General features: G+C 41.7%; 1 protein-coding gene across 2 annotated transcripts in view; it reads right to left on the minus strand.

Annotated features, from left to right (window-relative positions):
• The window catches only part of SORBS1 (sorbin and SH3 domain containing 1), a 173,592-nt gene extending 162,756 nt beyond the window's left edge, over positions 1–10,836 (minus strand). Inside the window, exon 1 of one of the 2 annotated variants that reach the window (XM_086752672.1) lies at positions 10,783–10,836. The gene's annotated coding sequence lies outside the window, so the exon portion shown is untranslated. Of the gene's footprint in view, positions 1–2,705; positions 2,725–10,782 lie in introns of those variants that run through there. The other variant, XM_086752673.1, reaches the window with a different exon arrangement.
• Between the last annotated feature and the right edge of the window lie 8,113 nt (positions 10,837–18,949).

The following is an 18,949-nucleotide window of genomic DNA, read 5'->3' on the forward strand; positions in this document are numbered from 1 at the left end:
GTATTAGATGTGGACAGAATATCCCTCTCCTGCTCCAAAATCACTTTGAGCACTAGCACACATGGACCACATTCTTACTGTACAGGAGAAGGCAACCCTGACAGGCCAGAAAAAATCCTTCAGCCACATCATAGATGGGAGAGTGGGAGCATAAAAGAACATTGTGTAATTTACCCGTCACCCTGCTCTGTATCAGTAACAGAGCTGAAAATAGAAACCTCCCCTATTAGATACCACATCAAGAGGCATGACAGGTGCTTCACAGAGCCCTGTTCGAAAGCATGTGTAAACCAGAACACAGGCACAACATCACAGGCAAGGACGGGTGCTGAGACAGGCTCAGTTATGCTTGCTCGTGAATGCTTTCCCCTGCGTCTACCCTGTATGCAGTCAGCAGCTTGCAGGAGATGAATTTTTATCGTTCTGTCTGCCCCTACATGATGATAAGGGGAGGTAATATAACAGTGACTCACTTCTAATACAGCCTTAATAATGAAAAGCAGTGATCCCAAGGCTCCTTATTCAAGTAAAATGGTCTTCATTTCAGTGGGAGCCTTCCCAAATACAAAATGAATTGCATTCTCAGACTTGGTCTTAGTTCACCAAGCCATTAGAAACAGAATTAATTAATTCATTAATTCTGAATTAATACAAGGATAGACCATGGTTTGGCAAGATGCCAGGTAAAGCAGACTTTTCACAGGATTGAGCTTTGTCTGAGAAGCTGTCAACCAGAGGCTGGTTTGGCATCAAGGAGTCACCTAAGATAAGGAGGTCTGTGACATCCAGCAGCTCAACCCACAAGGATTTCTTGTCACTCATTGCTATGAGGTGAACAGAGGCTCTGGGGTGTCCTTGTACTCAGGACTCACAAAGGACTTCTGTTGCCAGGTGACTGAATTATTGTCTTAGCTGATATGCCACAGAAGCAGCATGATATTTTTGAAGGTCATGAGTCTATACAAAATTATTATGGTTGATTTGTTTGTTTGGGTTTTTTTAATTCAACGGCTAGATTTCACTTGAAAAAACTACACTGAATTGACTTACATGAGTATGTAACCTGAATGGAATCCAATTGCTGAGCAGTGAGCCGCTATTCACTCATAGTGAATAGCTCATATAGCACGGAACATACTGGAGCACATGGATCTTTAATTAAAGCCTGTTATCAGCCTGTACTTTCTACAGACTTCTGCCGTCTTCATCACAAAGGTGGGAGACCTGGTGGCCTTCTACTGCTACAGTACTGCAAAATACTGTTAGAGGGCTGAAACTTACGATAGACAGGCATGAAATGCTTTATCATAAAATTTTAGTTGCCCTGTAAAAGAAAAGAAACTATTTATGCAGAAACATCCATCATATCTCTTGGCCAAGGGCTTATAAGCTTTTATAAGGGAACAAGTGCATATCATGAATTAGTGACAGGATTTCACAGGGCTGAACTACAAGACTTTATGAATACCAAGGCCTGTAAATTAGATTATATTTAACAAAAAAAAAATATAAAAGTTACAATCTAAAAGTAAATTAAAATGTTCATGTAAACACCTAAAGATGGGGGAAATTTCCAACAGTTCCATTTTGGGAGGGAGATGCCCCCCATGTCTTCTCTTACTGGACTGTGAGCTGTTAATATCCCAGGCCCTCTCCAGAGCTCCTCCATCAACTCTCTTTGAGGAATCTACACACGTCCTAGACCACCAGGAAACACTGAACCACTCGCAACTGGTCCTTCCCTGCGGGCTGGCCCCTGGAAGTTACCAGTGTCATCTCTTCACAGCAGGGAATCTCTGCAACAATGGGGAGAATCAGAGGGCAAACAGTGTGGTGTTCAACAGAAACTTTTGGCATTTGCTGTGAAGCACGCCAACTGCGGTATGGCAGTAAGGGGCTATTCCATCCATTGAGCCTGAAGCATTGCTCAAAAGTAACAACAAACTACAATGTCATTGCAGAATTTCCACATTTTCTCTCACTCGCTGTTAATTCCAGGCCAATTTATTGAAATTTAAAAACCAAAAGGGAGAAATTATTTAACATCCTGTCCTGACAACTCAGCCTAAAACCTTTCTGGATTAATCTAGTTCACTGAAGCCAATGAGATTGTTTCCATCAACTCCAATAATTTTGGATTAGATCTTGGGTGCCTTGCACTGGCAAGGGCTGGAAGGCAGCTAACAGTTATAGTTTGATGAAGCATGAGTCACAAAATACCACAGCTCACACTGTATCTGACCTCTAGCGAGTGCAGTATCAGCAGCTGAACATTTGTTCGGGTCAACACAATGAACGCATGCCTGACGCTATGGTTTCCAGTAGGCACAAATACGCACATCTGAGTGTGCGTCCAGCTTGTTTGTTCTAGTAAAAAACAAAGCAAGACAGCAAGAAAAAACAAAAGTGAAGGCTGTGAGATGAGATGGCAAAGGGTTTTTGTCCTCTCTTTAATGAGGCCCTACAACATAGCAGGTGATTCTCCAGAGGCCTTCTCCCAGCTTTACGAAAACACACATTAGGAGATTAATGCTATAGTCCTCCCTCTAAGGGAGGAGATGGAGGAGACAAGGGTAGATGTTGAAGTGCTTGTACTCCTCCCAGCAATCTGATTGCAATACAAGAAACTTGGGTTGTTTTTTCTCAAAATTCCACCAAAGAGAAGCAGCCATACAAAATACATAGATTGAGGAAAAAGAACTTACTGGCAGGAGTGTCACAAGTTGAAGCCAGCTGCATGGAGAAGGAACACCTCTGCCTCATTCATTTCCTGTGCTGAACAGAATGATTTTATGTGGAATGTCTGACAGCTAAGCCTATCCCACTTTCCACCCTTCAGAGCTAAATAACAGGATTCTCTTCTGTTCTTTATGGCTTCTAACCCCAAAATCTCCAGCTAATTTACTTGCTTGATAAAGTCTTTCTCTCACTGAGAGTTCTTACTGTATGGTTTTAGCACCAAGATACAGACTAGCATTTTTATAGAAGATAACATCATCATCTAAAGATACATGCATCGTATTTTTCAGCTAATTAGAAATAAAACATTAGCAAAATTATTTAAGTCTAATAATCACTCATTATCAATAAGCACAAAGATTGATGGTCAGTCATTTGCTCCGTTCATATCCATTTGTTATACAACAGGGTACAGCGACCCAGGAATTGTGATAGGAAACAGCCTTTGGGGGCTTGGTTTCATTTTTCTAAGTACAAATAATTTTTAAGAAAACAAGTACAGCCTTGTGATTAAAATATTGATGCTGTTTTTAGAACAGTGTTCCAGAGACCACCTAGCAAACTGAAGTGATAAATTAAATATATTTTAAGAACGCTTTTATTTATAACTTACTGTTAAGAAGTATATACCCAGGCTTGAAGATCTGTTCTGTCATAAGTATCAGTCTTACAGTCAGTAAGACAGCCATCTCTCTGTAAAGACGTTAAGTTTATTTTCTTTTTAAGTACTTTCAGGCATTTTTTCTGTGGATAATGTATCTCATGACTAAATGAGCAGTGTCTTAGTTATGAAAGTCTTCACAGAGGAAGTCTAACAAAACTATGTGAACTACTATGAAAGAGAGGTTAGAAAGTCTGTGGGTCTTCTACTGCTAGCTTTGTCTCATAGCTGTCTGAGGCAGGAGAGGATTCACTACCAAATGGACATGGACCAGTTGGAGAAGGTCCAGAGGAGGGCCACGAAGATGATAAAAGGGCTGGAGCACCTCTCTTATGAGGACAGGCTGAGAGAGTTGGGGCTGTTCAGCCTGGAGAAGAGGAGGCTCCGGGGAGACCTGATAGCAGTCTTCCAGTACCTCAAGGGGGCCTACAAGAAAGATGGGGAAAGGCTGTTTAGTAGGGCCTGTTGCAATAGGACGAGAGGTAATGGTTTTAAAATAGAGGGGGGTAGATTTAGATTGGAAATTAGGAAAAAATTTTTTACAATGCGAGTTATAGAACACTGGAACAGGTTGCCCAGAAAGGTGGTGGAGGCCCCATCCCTGGAAACGTTCAAGGCCAGGCTGGATGAGGCTCTGAGCAACCTGATCTAGTCAGGGATGTCCCTGCTCCTTGCAGGGGGGTTGGACTAGATGACCTTTGAAGGTCCCTTCCAACCCTAATCATTCTATAATTCTATGATTCTATGAAATATGCAACTGCCCAGTGATGCCAGATCACAGACCAAAGCTGAGCTACAAAGCCAGGAAAGGAAAACGTGTCAGCCAACCAGGCCCCATCTCATTCCCCATGCAAGAGTCCGTGTCAACACCGCTATGCTCCATTGCCTCTCCATCCTCCTCCCAGCCTTCCCATTCCCAGCCTTCCCGCTTAGCTCAACAGTGTGCTGGGTCAATGCTGTCCCTGGCATATTTGCACAAGGCCTATTGTTATGAGAACTTTGATCTTAGTTGGTGCCAGTGCTGTTTGAATCCAAGCAATAAAACAGAACCTGCTGCAAAAAAAAAGGTCAAGAACACCTAACAATTACGATAATGTTTGTACTACAGCACTGCCATACATGCCACTAAGCACCACTTTTAGGAGAACCACAACACAATTTGCCTTTGAAACATCTAGATGTTAGAACTACAAGCAAAGACTGTACAAATATTTTGTTGACATGCTCAAGGTGCTAAGTTCATCTCCAATATCTTCAGTGCCCGAGGAAACTCGATTTCCAGGTTTGGGATCTGATTCTATGATTTTTTGTACATTTCTATAGCTGGCTGTAAGGATTCCTAATTCAGAGATACGCTAAGAGATGGTGCCTAATAATACAGCCAGGTAAGACACAGGTATGAATTCTTCATGAATGTGTGTCTTGCAGTACTATGCTATCCTTGCTTGGTACATCTCACCTTCTAGAAAGTAAACTTTCTGCCATACAGATTTACATTTATTCTACATTCATACAACATCTTGCAAAAGGGGAGCACAATTTGCTGGACACATAAATGTACAACGTACTTAAAAAAAAAAATTACTTGGTTACCCAACAAAACAAGATTCAGAGAGCTACTGCTGAGAAAGTAAGAAAAAACTGGAGCAAAGATACAGTGAGGAAACAAATATTTACACAATCTTTATTCTTTTGTAATCTTTTATAAGAAGTCATATAAGTTCTTAGCATATACTGTATATAGTTTTTCCTCTGCTATTGTAAACTCTTAGAAGAACAAAATTATCAATAAATAATATAAAAATATAAAAAATAAATAGGTGTAAAATCTTTTCATAATTAATCTACCTAAGAGCTTTCAGTCTAGCTGTACTGACAGCACAGCCAGACCTTTCAAACAAGAAACAAAACTAAGTATCTAGACACCTATTAAAATGTGTTATCAGAGTGCTATTTCTAACCCTTTCAATGTCACACTGCATCAGGAGAAACTGCAATATCTAATAATTTTTCTCCTGAAGCTGTAACTCTGGGGCATATATAGCTTTTAACTGCCACCCAACATGTTTGTGTATGTGATATGTTCCTTCCCAGTTTTGCGGACTTGTGTCCAACAGGTTTCTCAGAAGATTTGTTCTTGAGACACACATTATACTGGCACGGGGTGCTAAGCAGTAATTCATTGCCATTTTCTTTGCAACACAAGACTTGACTGGTAACTCTAAGACGATACACAGAATACGACGTGCAGCATCTCTCACACTACATGATGGAGGTGACTCCACTGTAATTAACACAAAGATCTTCTCTAATGTTTCTGGAGACAGAGCTTGTATCCTCATAGTTGTCTCAGGGTCTCCCATGACTAACTGGCCCTGCTTGACTCAGAAGAACCATGCCTATGATTACAAAAGGCATTTGACTGGGAGGACCATTAAGCTTGGCCTTCCTGCAAGGCCACCGCTGGTGTCTCTTGTAACAGCAGCACTGCAGGGGCTGGAAAGTGGGCTGAAGCTCACAAAACTCATAACAATAACTGAAAAACCGCTACTTTTGACCTTTCCATGCTAGGATCAATACAGACATAGAAACAAAGAAAAATGGACTCATGTTCTGCTATCAACCTCCCTTTCCAAACAGTCATATTCATCCTAATTGTGTTCATTCTGCTCCAGGAAAAATATAACTTCTGCTTCTTATGTGAATGAGTGTTGCAGTGTTTATTCAAAACCAGAATAGCCCTCTGGTCTTCGGGCGCATTTCATTCATATTATGTAAATAACTGATTCTTTGAAAGACCAGAATAGCTATAAATCAAACCTGTAGGCAAACTACATCTTCATGCATGCTGCCATTTCCTGTTTTCCCATTTTGATGGAGGCATTGAAAACTCCCAGCCGTTACAGTATTGAATAATGTTCTCTTAGTTCTCAGGATAAGAGGAAGTGGAATTATTTCAGAAGTCTTCTTAACAAAGACTAATTCTAGCAACAGTTTGCTTTCTAAGATAAGGCCACTCACTTCAAAGTTTTTATTGTTTACGAAGAGGGCAAACATCAATAAACTGTTACAAGATTGGCTGTGGATATAAAACATAATTTCTTGTAGAAATTGCTTCACCTCCCCACATCTCATTTCCTTCAGTTGTAAAACGATGGCAGAGTTGCCTGCCTATGCTGGCATCTGTAGATAAGAAACAGATTTAGTGTTACACTATAATTCTGCTGCTCAAGAGACTTCACACAGGATATGGAACAAAGTTGCCTAAAAAGCAATCCAGAGCATCTCCTCTTACTGTGAACGGGTAGGAAATCCAAACATTCAGGTTTACATCATACACATTAGACAGATGTAAAAGTAAAGGAAGAGAAAGAGAGTATGAAACACTGACTGACGTACAGGCATTTACACACCCAAATTCAGATATGAAGTGTCTGCTCTGAGAAGCACATTACAAACCAGTTTTTCTACCCAATTAATCTCATCTAATACTAATTGTTTTTCTAAACACATTTCAACAAATAGCATCTATGACGCAGAGATCCAAAATTACGTAATCACACTTCATGACATCTTAGTGAGACGATAAGAACGCATATATAAAGATATTATTATTATTATTTCCACTATTTAAACAGCATTTCTGCCTGGGATGGCATGTAGTGTCTGTTTAGCAACACTCGGCAACCACACACAACAAGGAGAATGAGGCATAACTATATCTAGTCAGCAGAGTTATTACAGGGTGGGCGACCATCACTATCCGAGCTGCAGTTTGGCAGGGACCAATTTTCATGCGAAAAGAACTGTGGAGTGGTGAAGTACCCAAGCACGCACGGCATCAGTATGACACCTTCTTTGAAAGCCACCTCCAGTAGCACATTTGCCTTTACTGCCACGCTTGGATAAGCACTTTCTCAGCTGAGTGTGAAGATGCGACATCATCACTTCCCAAACCGCCTCCTCTAAATGATCCAAATACCAAGTCAGTCCAAAATCTGCTTATATTGTGGCTTTTAGAAGGGTCATAGTATAGTCTGCACAGGAATAGATGCCAAAATCATATTGAAGTTGAAGGTCAGGTTCATAAATCCCTACTTAGATATACAGACTAAGTGCCAATCACGCAAAGGAAAGGAAAAAGCGAAGGGAATAATCTAGGTACCCAGCACTGTTGAAAACTCAGGCTTTTGTTAGGCTCCTACTTCAGAAATCTTGAGCAGTACGTAAAAGCCCTAGCATATTCTTTTACACACTAAGAGCAAAGAATAAAAATACCTACCCATGACTGGGAACTTCAAAGGCCTGAATTAAAAACAATTTTCAAAGAACACTGAACATTATCCTTGCTGCCAGTGCATTTCCCAATGCTGAATAAATCCAAAGCAAAAACCTCACCAAAAAAGTGTTTCTCTGCTGAAAACTTCTTGTCCACTTTTAAAGGCGCAAGCTGTTTCCACAATCCTATAGATAGCCTCTGCTCTAATATAAATTACACTAAGCAATGAAAGTGCTGACCCTGTCTTAACACTTGCACCACAAACACCACACCTTGTACAACCTAATTCCGTAATGCTCATTCACATATATAGCTCCACAGAAGTTAATGGTATTATGGAAGGGATTGAAGACTCCAGGATCAGGCCAACAGAACCTCTCTGGCTCATTGCAAAGGGCTCAGCAAAGAGAGAAAACACACTGATTGTCCATCCATCTTGGGAGATCTATACTATAATCTTCGCTCAAAACAAACCAAACAAAAACACTGACAGCACTGCTTTGGTATCCGCACCTGCCCTGTTCTGTAACAGACCAAAGAGGCATTTAGTGATGTTAAGGACCAGAAAAAAAACTGAAAAAAAACCACTAAAGAAACATACAGGAACAGATAATTAACCAGCGTAGCTCTCCGCCTCAGCATACCATTGCGACAAAGCATTCTGTAGTAGTTTCATCAATCAATTAGCATATTGTATGCAGTAACACATAAGAATAAATAAATAAATTCTGTGACCAACATCTGCTGCCATCTCTTAATGATGCGAGTGTCTCTGCACACATGCATGCGCCCAAGTACACGTACACAGAGCACATTCTTAAAAATAGCACATGTAATTTGGATGAAGGTTTAATATTCCTGTTTCTTCCCCAGATTGAACTTTGCAAAAACAGTAAACTCGTAATTCAACATTTGCAGAGTGCTTCGAAGTTTCTCTGAGCTCTCCTTTCCCCCTCGACTCCAAATATTTTCCCTCCCCTACCAACAGAAAACACAAGAAGAGACCTGTTTATCACATGACCTTCCTTTGGAGGAATCCTAACATTTGTACTCTCTGAATCACTTATGTATTGAAGAAAAAAGAAGCTGCAAATAATATTCACATGGAGCACACAATTCTTATCTGCCTGACTTTTTAGGTTAGCCTTCTGGGCATGTGACATTTATTAGGCACGGCTTCTTTCTTCTTGTAGACAGCTTTAGGCATGAGCGTGTAGGGATGTGTGTGTTTCTGTTTCTGTTCACAAAAAATCTGATGTATTCCAAAGTAGGTACACTTGCTGTGTTTTGACTGCCTAAATACCACTACTTATATTTTTTATGGTATTATCAATCAATATTGGCTTTACAGAACAGGATTATCTTTAAAAATAACCACTCCCATTTAAAGATATTATGTATATTTGCTGAACAAGAAAGGTCATTAGGGATGCTAATGTGACACATACATATCTTCTGTATGTGTGTATGTGCATCAAAACCAACATGGTCCAGCCTTCAGAAGTCAAGAGGTACTAACTCTTGTTCTAAGCAAGCTGCACCTCCCCGTGCCTTCCCATACGTACTAGGTAGAGAAGCTGTCTGGGACAGATACTGCTTCTTTTTATGACATGGTAGCAACAAATACAAGAGAGAACATTCTTTCAGAAGCATAATCTGTAAAAATGAAATACTAATGTACCAAACAGTGCCCCAGAACAGCAGCAGTAACAATAGCACCAGGCAGAATAAAGAAGCAGTAATTACAAGTAAGCAAATACTGATCTTTGTGTAGAAGAGCGAAGAGGACCTTCTGCTTAGAACAAATCCCCCTAACAAGCATCTGGGCTCCACTCTGATCCCCTTGATTTGGGGGCTATGATGAATACCTATATGTGGGCCTGTAGCAACCATGGCAGTGATACGAGCGCAGGGCACTTACTGGTTAAAAATCAAACATGGGTAACAGCAGGAGCACAGGCCGTTTTGCTGAAATGAGATCTGCACAGCAGGGCAGGCATGGCTTTTCTTCATTACGGTAATAGCCTAATAAATAAATAAGGAATAGTTGCGTCCATGGTAATCATGCTGGTGATTTTTTTTTCCCCTTCCTTTCCAAGACACCTTAGGAGAGAGACAGCCATACCGGGACCGCAGAATCTGATAGGTAAATAAAAAACTGAGACCTAAATGAAGCTCTTTCTGTGACAGGATTTAATTAAAACTACTGTGAATTCTCAGGCATCTAAACCATCCACCATTCATCAGGCACTGGTGATAGCTGAAGCTGCTGCCAATAATTTTTCACTCCAGAATTTCTTCTGAACAGACTGCAAAAGGTATTGACACCTCTGTATAGAAGCACACAAAAAAAGACAAGTCCTCAGAAACAATAAGAGTGATCAAGATGAACGAGTAGCCTCTTCTCCACTTAAAAACACAACGGTTTCATACCCTACCATTCCCAGCTTGTTTTATCCAAACTACAGCAAGTGTTGGCTTCCTAAAGTACAGTATTCTCAGCATGTCACCCGCGGGGCAGCATCCATGCGCCGCTGACTTGGTAATTGCATTATCTGCAGCCGCTGATGAATGAACAACTGTAATGCGTACATCCTGGGTTTAGCTCTCTTGGGACAAGGAGATACAGACTCCCCGCACCAGATTCACTCAGTTTGCTGAGTCTGAGGGCACACAGAAAACGCCAGTGTGCGTTCCCTCTCATTTCAAAAGCAATGTTGTATTCTGCTCCCCCTTCCCACTGACAGAAAAACATTTCTATTTACAAGCACAAGAAACTCGTTGCCAAATCTACTTCTCTGCATCTGCAGTCTATTTTACCTGCAAATAACAAAGCTTGGATACAAGCGTGCAAAAATTGTAGTGTAACACAGACCGCATCTCCAGATACTAGGAAAAAAATACAGCAAGAGAGGCGCTAATATCCCACAGCATAATGGCCCTTTAAAGAACACCTAGTCCTTATGGGTATAAATAATCTCAAGAATAAAATGGAGCCAAGGCGATTTTCATTGCGGAGCGGGGCGGGGGGAGGCTGACCAGCTGCCCACCGCTGCGAAAAGCCCCGGCTGCTCGGTAAACTTAAACCCGCACTCGAGCTTACCTTGGAGAGGTGGCAGCAACCCCGGCGCCCGCCGAACCGGGACGCGGCAGCCCCACAGCCCCGCGCCCCGCCGCCGCGGCTCCCCCGCCAGGCGGCGGCCGCCGACCGGCACCGCCCCCCGCCCGCCCGGCAGCGGCGCGGGAACCACCCGCTCGGCGCCGGCCCGCAGCGAGCGCTTCTCACCGCCGCGGCACCGAACAGGAGGGAGGGTGGGGGGGAAGGGCGAGCGCTTCCCAAACCGGGAGAAAAAAAAAAAAACAAATCAGACCCAACCCTGAGGAGGGCGTGAGCGGAGCGGCGGCGGCCCGGGAGCGGGGGGGTGCGGCAGCCCCTCGCCCGACCTGTTGCGTGGGTCCGTCGGTGTTGGGTGCCGGGGTGGTGACATTTGGTGAGGGCTGAGGGCTGGGAGAGGCGTTCGTCGGGGCGGGTAGGTACGAGGCTTAGCGAGCGGTAAATGAAGGGATTTTCAATGCAGCCATCAGTGTGTTGACCGCATGTAGTACAAATCACTGAAAAATAAGGAGCAAGAGATGGAGGAAGCGGGGAAGGACGACTCTGGTAAATCACTGGATGCTTCATCTGGAAAAAAGATCAAATAGAGGAGAGGGGAAATCCCTAACAATCCCTGTCTCATTCACCCCACATTGCATGCAATTCATGCTACCATGTAGGTTTCATTAATGCTTAGGGCACTATTCCTGGATCAGCTTAGGTGCTCCACAAAAGAGAGGGAAAGCCAGTCCATGCTGCAGAGCACACGCACCAAACACACAAAGGTACCAACCCACGTAAGGCCTGGCTGTGCTGCCTCTGTGTAAGGCGGAAACACCGTGGACACAGAGGGAATTTCATCCTTTCCAGGCTGTCACGACATCTCATGTTCTTTTTATTTCTTCAGAGGTTATAATTCTATTTTCTTTCTTTTTCACCTTTGAAGTTCTTACTGTCTTTAATATGCTGACAGCAATAGGAATCTAGTTTATTTGTCTTTACTTGAATACTTCTCACAAATCAAAAATATGCCCAAATAATTAAATTCAATTGCCAAAATAAATTAATTAGATCTCAATCTGTAAACTAGTTTGATAAAAGATCAAACATATTTTGGTTCCAATTGCCAGAAGACAAAGGAAATTTAGCACCAAACTTTGCTCCCTCTAAGAGCACACTAACCTCTCAAGGGCAGCTGGAAAAACCTCCTTCATTTCAGAGATGAATACATACAAAAGGCAAGCTAGCTGCCTTCCAGATGGGGACCAGGAGTTTGCAGCGATGCTCCTGAGCAGCTCTCCGCTTCTTGCAATCCCCAGGAGCGAAGAACGTGACCGTCATCTCAGAGCAGAATGGACAGCCAGGAAATCTCAAATCTGAAATCCAGCTTGGGCAGAAAATAAATGGTGTGCTAAGTGCTCTTGCCACACCTGTCCATTTCTCTCTCATCCAACAGAGAGAAGGCTCCGTTGGATAAGAGAGAATAAAATTTGTGGCATCCTATCAAAACCATTGAACCCACTTAGGCTCAAAACCTCACATTACCCAGGCTGAATATCATCAAGAAGGAAAAAAAAAGATGAGATTTTTTTCACTGATATTCCCACTCCTCCAAAGAAAAAAAAGAGTCCCTGCATCATAAGAATAGCCATCTGTGAGAATAACTGAAAGCAAGGCCTGAGGTTGACCTGATAGCTGAAATGCTCATTTCCAATTTAGAGACTTAGTGAAGTGCAAAATGTGTGCAAGTGTGTAGATACATCTCCATGCAAAAGAGGCAGAGCCCAGGATCAGTGTAGGTAGACAGCCAGTTAATCATTGTAGCCTTGATCTCTCCTGATCTGTTCAGGGTCTGTAAGGGTTGTTTGCTGTCTCTGCTCTTGAAACAGTGCTTCTAAGCAGAAGCTCAAGTACCTCCAATTTAGGTAGATTAGAGACTTGGTAGTTCATCCCTGGACCCAGGAATGTCAATCTAGAATAGCTATTCTGTTCCAGGCTCTTGTGTGGGGAAGGCAGACAGATGCTTAGCAGGATACGTTCATCAAGCAGGCAGATCCACCAGCAGCACAAAGCAAAGCTCACCGTACCTTCGACCATGTTAGCGCCTCTCAGTGCAAGAAGTCCTGAACCATGTTTTTTATCTGCACTGTTAAAGTACCACTCCTGCTACCCTTAGAAAGATTATATAGTTGCTTATGGACCCTGTGCAGCACTGCAGATGAGTTGATGGGATCACAAGGAATGCATGAATGGAGGTCTTTTCTGCTTGCAACAGAGGAGTCAGGTCTGTTATGATATAAGCTTAGCATTGATGTGGCCACCAAACCAGTCCCACTCACAGCAGCAGGCAACTGCAAGTCAAACAATGGAGAAACTATGATTTTAAGTGAAAGTATACTTACATACATGACTCAATTTTCAAAACCTGTCAAGCTTTTCTGAACATTCACCTAAATAAGAGCAAATACTTTGCAAAAAATGCTCAGAAAACAAGCCGGCACCATTTAGCTTATACAAATAAAAAACGCATGAACCACACTCAGGCTATCTGCGAGAACCCAGCATTTCTTCTGTTACAAGAGGGGGCTTTGTACCTTACTGCTGTCAGCAGATGACTTTACAGATGCCCATCTGCTAAGCATTTTGTAAATAGCAAACATTTGCCTCCTGAAATGCCCCAGCTTCCTGCTCCGCTCAAAAGCAGGAAGCCTGCCTTCCTGCTTGTGCCCCTGCTATATTAAAAAAAAAAAAAAAAAAAAGGCAAGACTTACTTGGCTGCTAGTAACATAACAGTCAGTCTGAGATGACACACGAACGTGAGAGTATGAACACAAGTATGTAGCAGGGCCAATCGTTTCATTAGGAAGTGAACTCAGCCCTTCCTGCGAGGAGCTGTTACCAGAAGGAGCAAATCTTTCATCACAAAGTTACTGGTTTGAATCCAATACAGAGGCAGCTCAGGCTGAATGAATGAATGAATATTCCCCACTGTAATTGCATCCTCAGCAAACTGCCCCAGAGAGCAAGGACTGAACTCCATTTTTCTCTTGAATGGTGTCTCTCAAGGGCAAGTCCAAGGAGGAAGTTAACACTGCCGATGCTTCAGGTAGAGGCCTAGAAGAACAATTGCCTTCGCAGTAATATAAATTGACAGGCATCCCTCTTTTTAAAGGGTTTGTCCTGTGCACACCACATTTACAACCCTGAGATATTCCCAGGTCCTTTGGAATTTTAATGCTAATCTAAATACCCTCACTGAAACAAGATAAATGTAATGGCTAAATAACTGGTATGAGAAAACAGAGATAAATGGATTACGGGGCAACACAGACAAAAAGCACTCAAAAGTATGTCAGAGTTCTTCTTATTAGGAAGACTTTGGCTACACCACACATTTGCTTTCCACTGAAATTTTGAACTGTGAGTTTAAAAAAAAAAAAAAAAGTGACCCTTCACTAGACAGCTAGTGAGTCCACATGCCAGTTCCAGGAGCTCTGATACCTCCCTCGAAATTTTTCTGTGCTCCTATAAACCATGTAACTTGGTAGATTCTTAACAACAAATGTTCATATGTAATAAATATATAGGAACAAATACTCCTAACTTACTGAAGTTTGTCAGACTTCTGTGATTGTCTTTCATGATGACCAGAGTTTATCACATTGATGAAGAAATTGCCAAACCATGCCTCTAGATGATGTTAGAGGAAGCACAGATTACGTCTTTGCACAAACGGATCCACTGCTGCCATTTAGTGCTGGAATGGGAATCCTCTGTGTGAGGTGGCACAGGGAACTGTATGGGATAGAGCTTGCTAGCAGCATGGTGGCAGTGATGTGAGAGGAAGAAAAATCCCTGCTTGACTCAAAGACAGATAAACTTTCCACAGCACTAAAGCAACACCACCTTTTTATTTGTAAAATAAAGACATTTTAAAAATAAAATCTGAAACACCACTGATCCCAAACCCTGCTGCTTCCATAGCCATACTCTGAGCAAAAGTGCACTTCAAGGGTGAACTACCCCATTTTACTACAGCAGCCAGCTTAGACAAGCAAATGAAGTGATGTAACTCAGGTCAGTCTCTCAGTGTCACACCCTCAATGCAGGTATACTGACCCCAGGCCCCTCTTCTGGGCACCCACCATTCACCATCACACTATTTAAACCAGACACAAAGTCACGCTGATTCTGTGAAGGCATCCAGACAGAGCAACTGCAACATTTTCCGAAGGCAAAATCATAGAGTGTAGTGAAAGGGAAATTGTATTGACTTTCTGCATTGCTAACAAGGGATTTGCAAGCACACAGGCTATATTTGTTCAACCAGAGTTGAAAAGAAAACCAGAATCATATGAAACATCCCTCTAATCCATGAACCCAGTGAACAGGATGGCCCCGGCTATTGTGTCAGTACGTATGGCTTGGGGTCCTTAATCCTTCAAATTATTGGCATGGTGCACTTGTTCTGCCAACAAGCTCTTTCAGATCTTTTCCCATCTCTATTGTTTTGTTTTCTGCTTGAGCAAACAGTAGGGCAAAAGTGAGACACATTTCTTTCTGCTGTCAGGATGAATGGCCTGGATCTTCACCTCCCTGCTTTTTCTGTCAACGTTTTATCTTGGCTAATGCACATGGGCTACCATCAAGGAAGACGTCCTCTCCCATTTACTCTTGTATGAAAAGTGCAGAGCGGGAATGATGGTATGAAGTACAAAGCTGTTGAGGGCCAAAAATATAGGAAAAAAAGAAACAGAATCCACCTTATTTACGTCACAGACCACCACTCATAGCCATAGTGAGCAAATGCAAAGTGAACTAATTGCCTCCATTTTACAAATGGAGAAACTGAGGCAGAGAGTGGCAGTATGGCGTGGTGACCCACAAACCAGTGTCAGAGCAGACAAGAGATCCTAGACTTTCTTAATCCTAATTTCACCATGTATCCACTAGGCAGCACTGCCTTGTTTTTGCCTCAGAATCATTAGAAATTTTTAAACCAGGATTATGGTGATTTATACCACCTTTGCACAGACAAACAAGGGAAGCAGAGAAACTACACTGTGGAAAGGTTGGGCTACGAGGTGATCTTGAACAGTTCAGGCACTTTTGTGTCACAGTTTTCAACCTTGGCTGTGGTAAGTGCTGCAGGCTCCCAGCTGATATGGGAGGGGTCAAGACAGCATTGTCTTCTGTAAATCCTTTAGAAAAAAAGATTTGCACTCCTTCAATGAGCAGCCTGTATTTGTCCTCAAAAGACTCTGAGTTACTTTTAAACAGTTTTAGAGTCTGTAGAGAATCCCACTACCTTTATTCTTCATTATATAAATGGAGTCACTGTAAAGAACTATGATTCTTGTTGGTATTGATAGTAAAAAGAGAAGAAAGCAGCATTCTGTTTGTGCTTGCTCTAGAGCCTCACTGGAGAGATAGGACAAAGATAACCTCGGCATCTGTTGTTATAGTCCAAATCCCAGGAGGAACGAGGGCTCTCAGTGCTGGTTTAACACTTCTCTTGCTGGGAACTAAGTAAGAGGAACAAGCAGGTTCTGCAAACCAAGACAGTTTTCTTCTGAGCAGAGGTAAATTTTGACTTTTCCTTCTCTGTCTTCACTGTCCCAACCTATATTCCTTCTCTCTGTCTGGTAGACAGGGTGGTATGAAGGAGTATGTATAGACGTAATCATTCAGAGACCTGGCTCTGTTTCCACCTTTGCCACTACTGCATGCAGCCCTGTACAAAACACTCGTCCACTCTATCACATATTTCATATCACATATCACCCGTATTTCCAGACCCTTCAGTTCAAGAAGGAGCTGCCACACATACCAGTGTCCCTGTCCCTAATGCAGAAAGTCAAAGTTTTTATTTGTCAGAGTCTAGCCAGGCCATATGTGCAAGAAATCCATGCTTCCTCAAAGGGAGTGTCTTGCTGTGCAGTTGTGACAGCGTGTGTGGGCATATGTTTCTGCCTGGCCTAATTAACCATTAAACCATTTCAACAACCAATTCTTCTTCAGCTGGCTATGCAGGGTCATTCATATCTATTAATATATACACACACATGTACACACAGAGAACGTAAAGCCATCCTTGGTAGTTAAACACAGCTCATCATTTTAACAGGTAATGTTGTATTCCCTGACAGGATATAGATAATGCTTAGAATAAGGTTTTACATACAAATAGTCATAATTTATGAACCCAAAATGCTTTCTAGAAATGCATTATAATGGCTACCTCAACTTTTTGTTGTGAAGAATAGTACTGATAACAAACTAGAATGTTTATGAGCAAAAAATAATAATAACAACATTAAAGGAGTATGAACAGAGTCCAAATGCATTTCAGGTTTTGGTTTGAGCAATTCTAAACCTATTTTTTTTTTTCTTTCACTGATTTGTTCTCATCTTGAATCAGAATTCATAGGGACCTAGGGAGCAAAAAGCTTCATCAGTAGGGAGACTTCCCATCTGTCTCTACAGGCAGAAAGATAGCTTTATTTGGAAACTTAAGCCTGTGCAACGCATAAAGTGTGCCAGACCTCAAAAGTAAATAGTGAGGAAAATGCTAAGCAATCAATAAAACTATACAGTGTCCATGACTAGCTGTAAAAATATCTTCCTCAAATTGGCTGCCTTTCCTGTGATCTCCCTTCCAATATTTTATATTATTCCTACCTTAAAAGAGCAGAAATAGCCTGTGGCTCAGAACAATTTCTTACCGTCCACTCACGGAATAATTGAGAGGGCTCTTCTGCCCTTTAATGCCTCATCCAACCTGGGAAAGGAGAATGAAGAAATGAAAAAACTTTTAAAATCTGTAGAAGAAGGTAAGTTGTGTTGTTAGGAGCAGATTTTAAAAGTGAAATTGCTGAAAGAATGTAGGTTTAGGGACAGATTTAACTGTTTACATGAAGAAATGGAAAAGCAAAAGTACAGGTGATGCTAGATTTTTTTTTTCCTCCTTTATTCAGAACTATTTAACGCTGATTGCTTTGGATGAAATACCAATCTAGCTTCTGCAGCTTGATCTTTAATTTTAAATGCAAATTGAACTGAACAGATCTGGGAAAGTTCTGCTATTTGTTTTAGGATTTCTGCCTTCTTTGCATTTCTTTATACCTATTTTTAACCAAAAGATAGGTAAAGAAACAACCCAAGAGATGTGCTGAATCTAAACGTCTTTGGAAATTAAGAAAGTAAGAGAACTTAAGCTTGTAGTACTTTAGACCAAGGCCCATCACGAAATCTCTGACCTGTGGATTCCTACTCAGCACCGCTGGCAGCCAGGTTTATTTATTTCTCATTATTTTCATTTGTAAAACTGAACTCTTGAAAGCAATGTGGGAGAGTAACAAAGCACTTATTCACTGCTGGCATTTGTTTTCTGTCTGTATGTCTGCCAGCCATGAAGGAATCTTTATCTATCCCCAGCAAGCCTAAAACATTTGCAGCGAGAAGGAACTGAACACAGTAACATTAAACAGAAACAAAGAGACAGAAACAAAACCAGAAACAAAGCTAAGGTTGAGGAAAAAAAAAAATTAGTGTTAGAAAAATCAGATTCCTTCATCTCTCCTTCATGGAGAGATGGAGAGTTAAGCTTATACAGAACATTAGATCTAAGTTCATATCCATCTTGGATAAAGAATCATAATAAATTGTGGTAAACTTAACACAGATTTTTAAATAAAACTAGTAGTCATCATTGTCACTTGCTTTCCATTAAACGCTCTAAAGGCATTTTGGGAGCATCACTGAACTAATTTTCACAGTCCAGTTACTGCACAAACAGATTTTTTTTTTTTTCAAATTTCTTTTTCATCAAAGGATAAAGTAATATGGTGTGAGTACTCCCCCTCTCCGCCTTAAAATTTAAGCTCAGCTAACCTGGAAAGCTTCACTCAAAAGCCCAACTCAAAACATCCTCTAGGGGACTTGTTTAGAGCAGGGTCCTCCATTCCCAAGCTCCCAATACTCCACTTCCCGCTAGGGCAGCCTCTTACCCTAATGAGTAGACATTTAACATGAAACCTGTATAATGCCAGGGACAGAGTAAAGTAGTAACTCCAGGTATTTGTCCTTTGACCAATCTGCTTGAAAGTGGGAATGCTACTCCTGCTGAGTCCCAGCCTGTCACAGGTAGCCTGCTTTCAGTACTCAGTTTAGTTCT

Source organism: Chlamydotis macqueenii, chromosome 7 (genome assembly GCF_036417535.1).
Source record: "Chlamydotis macqueenii isolate bChlMac1 chromosome 7, bChlMac1.mat, whole genome shotgun sequence".
NCBI lineage: Eukaryota > Metazoa > Chordata > Aves > Otidiformes > Otididae > Chlamydotis > Chlamydotis macqueenii.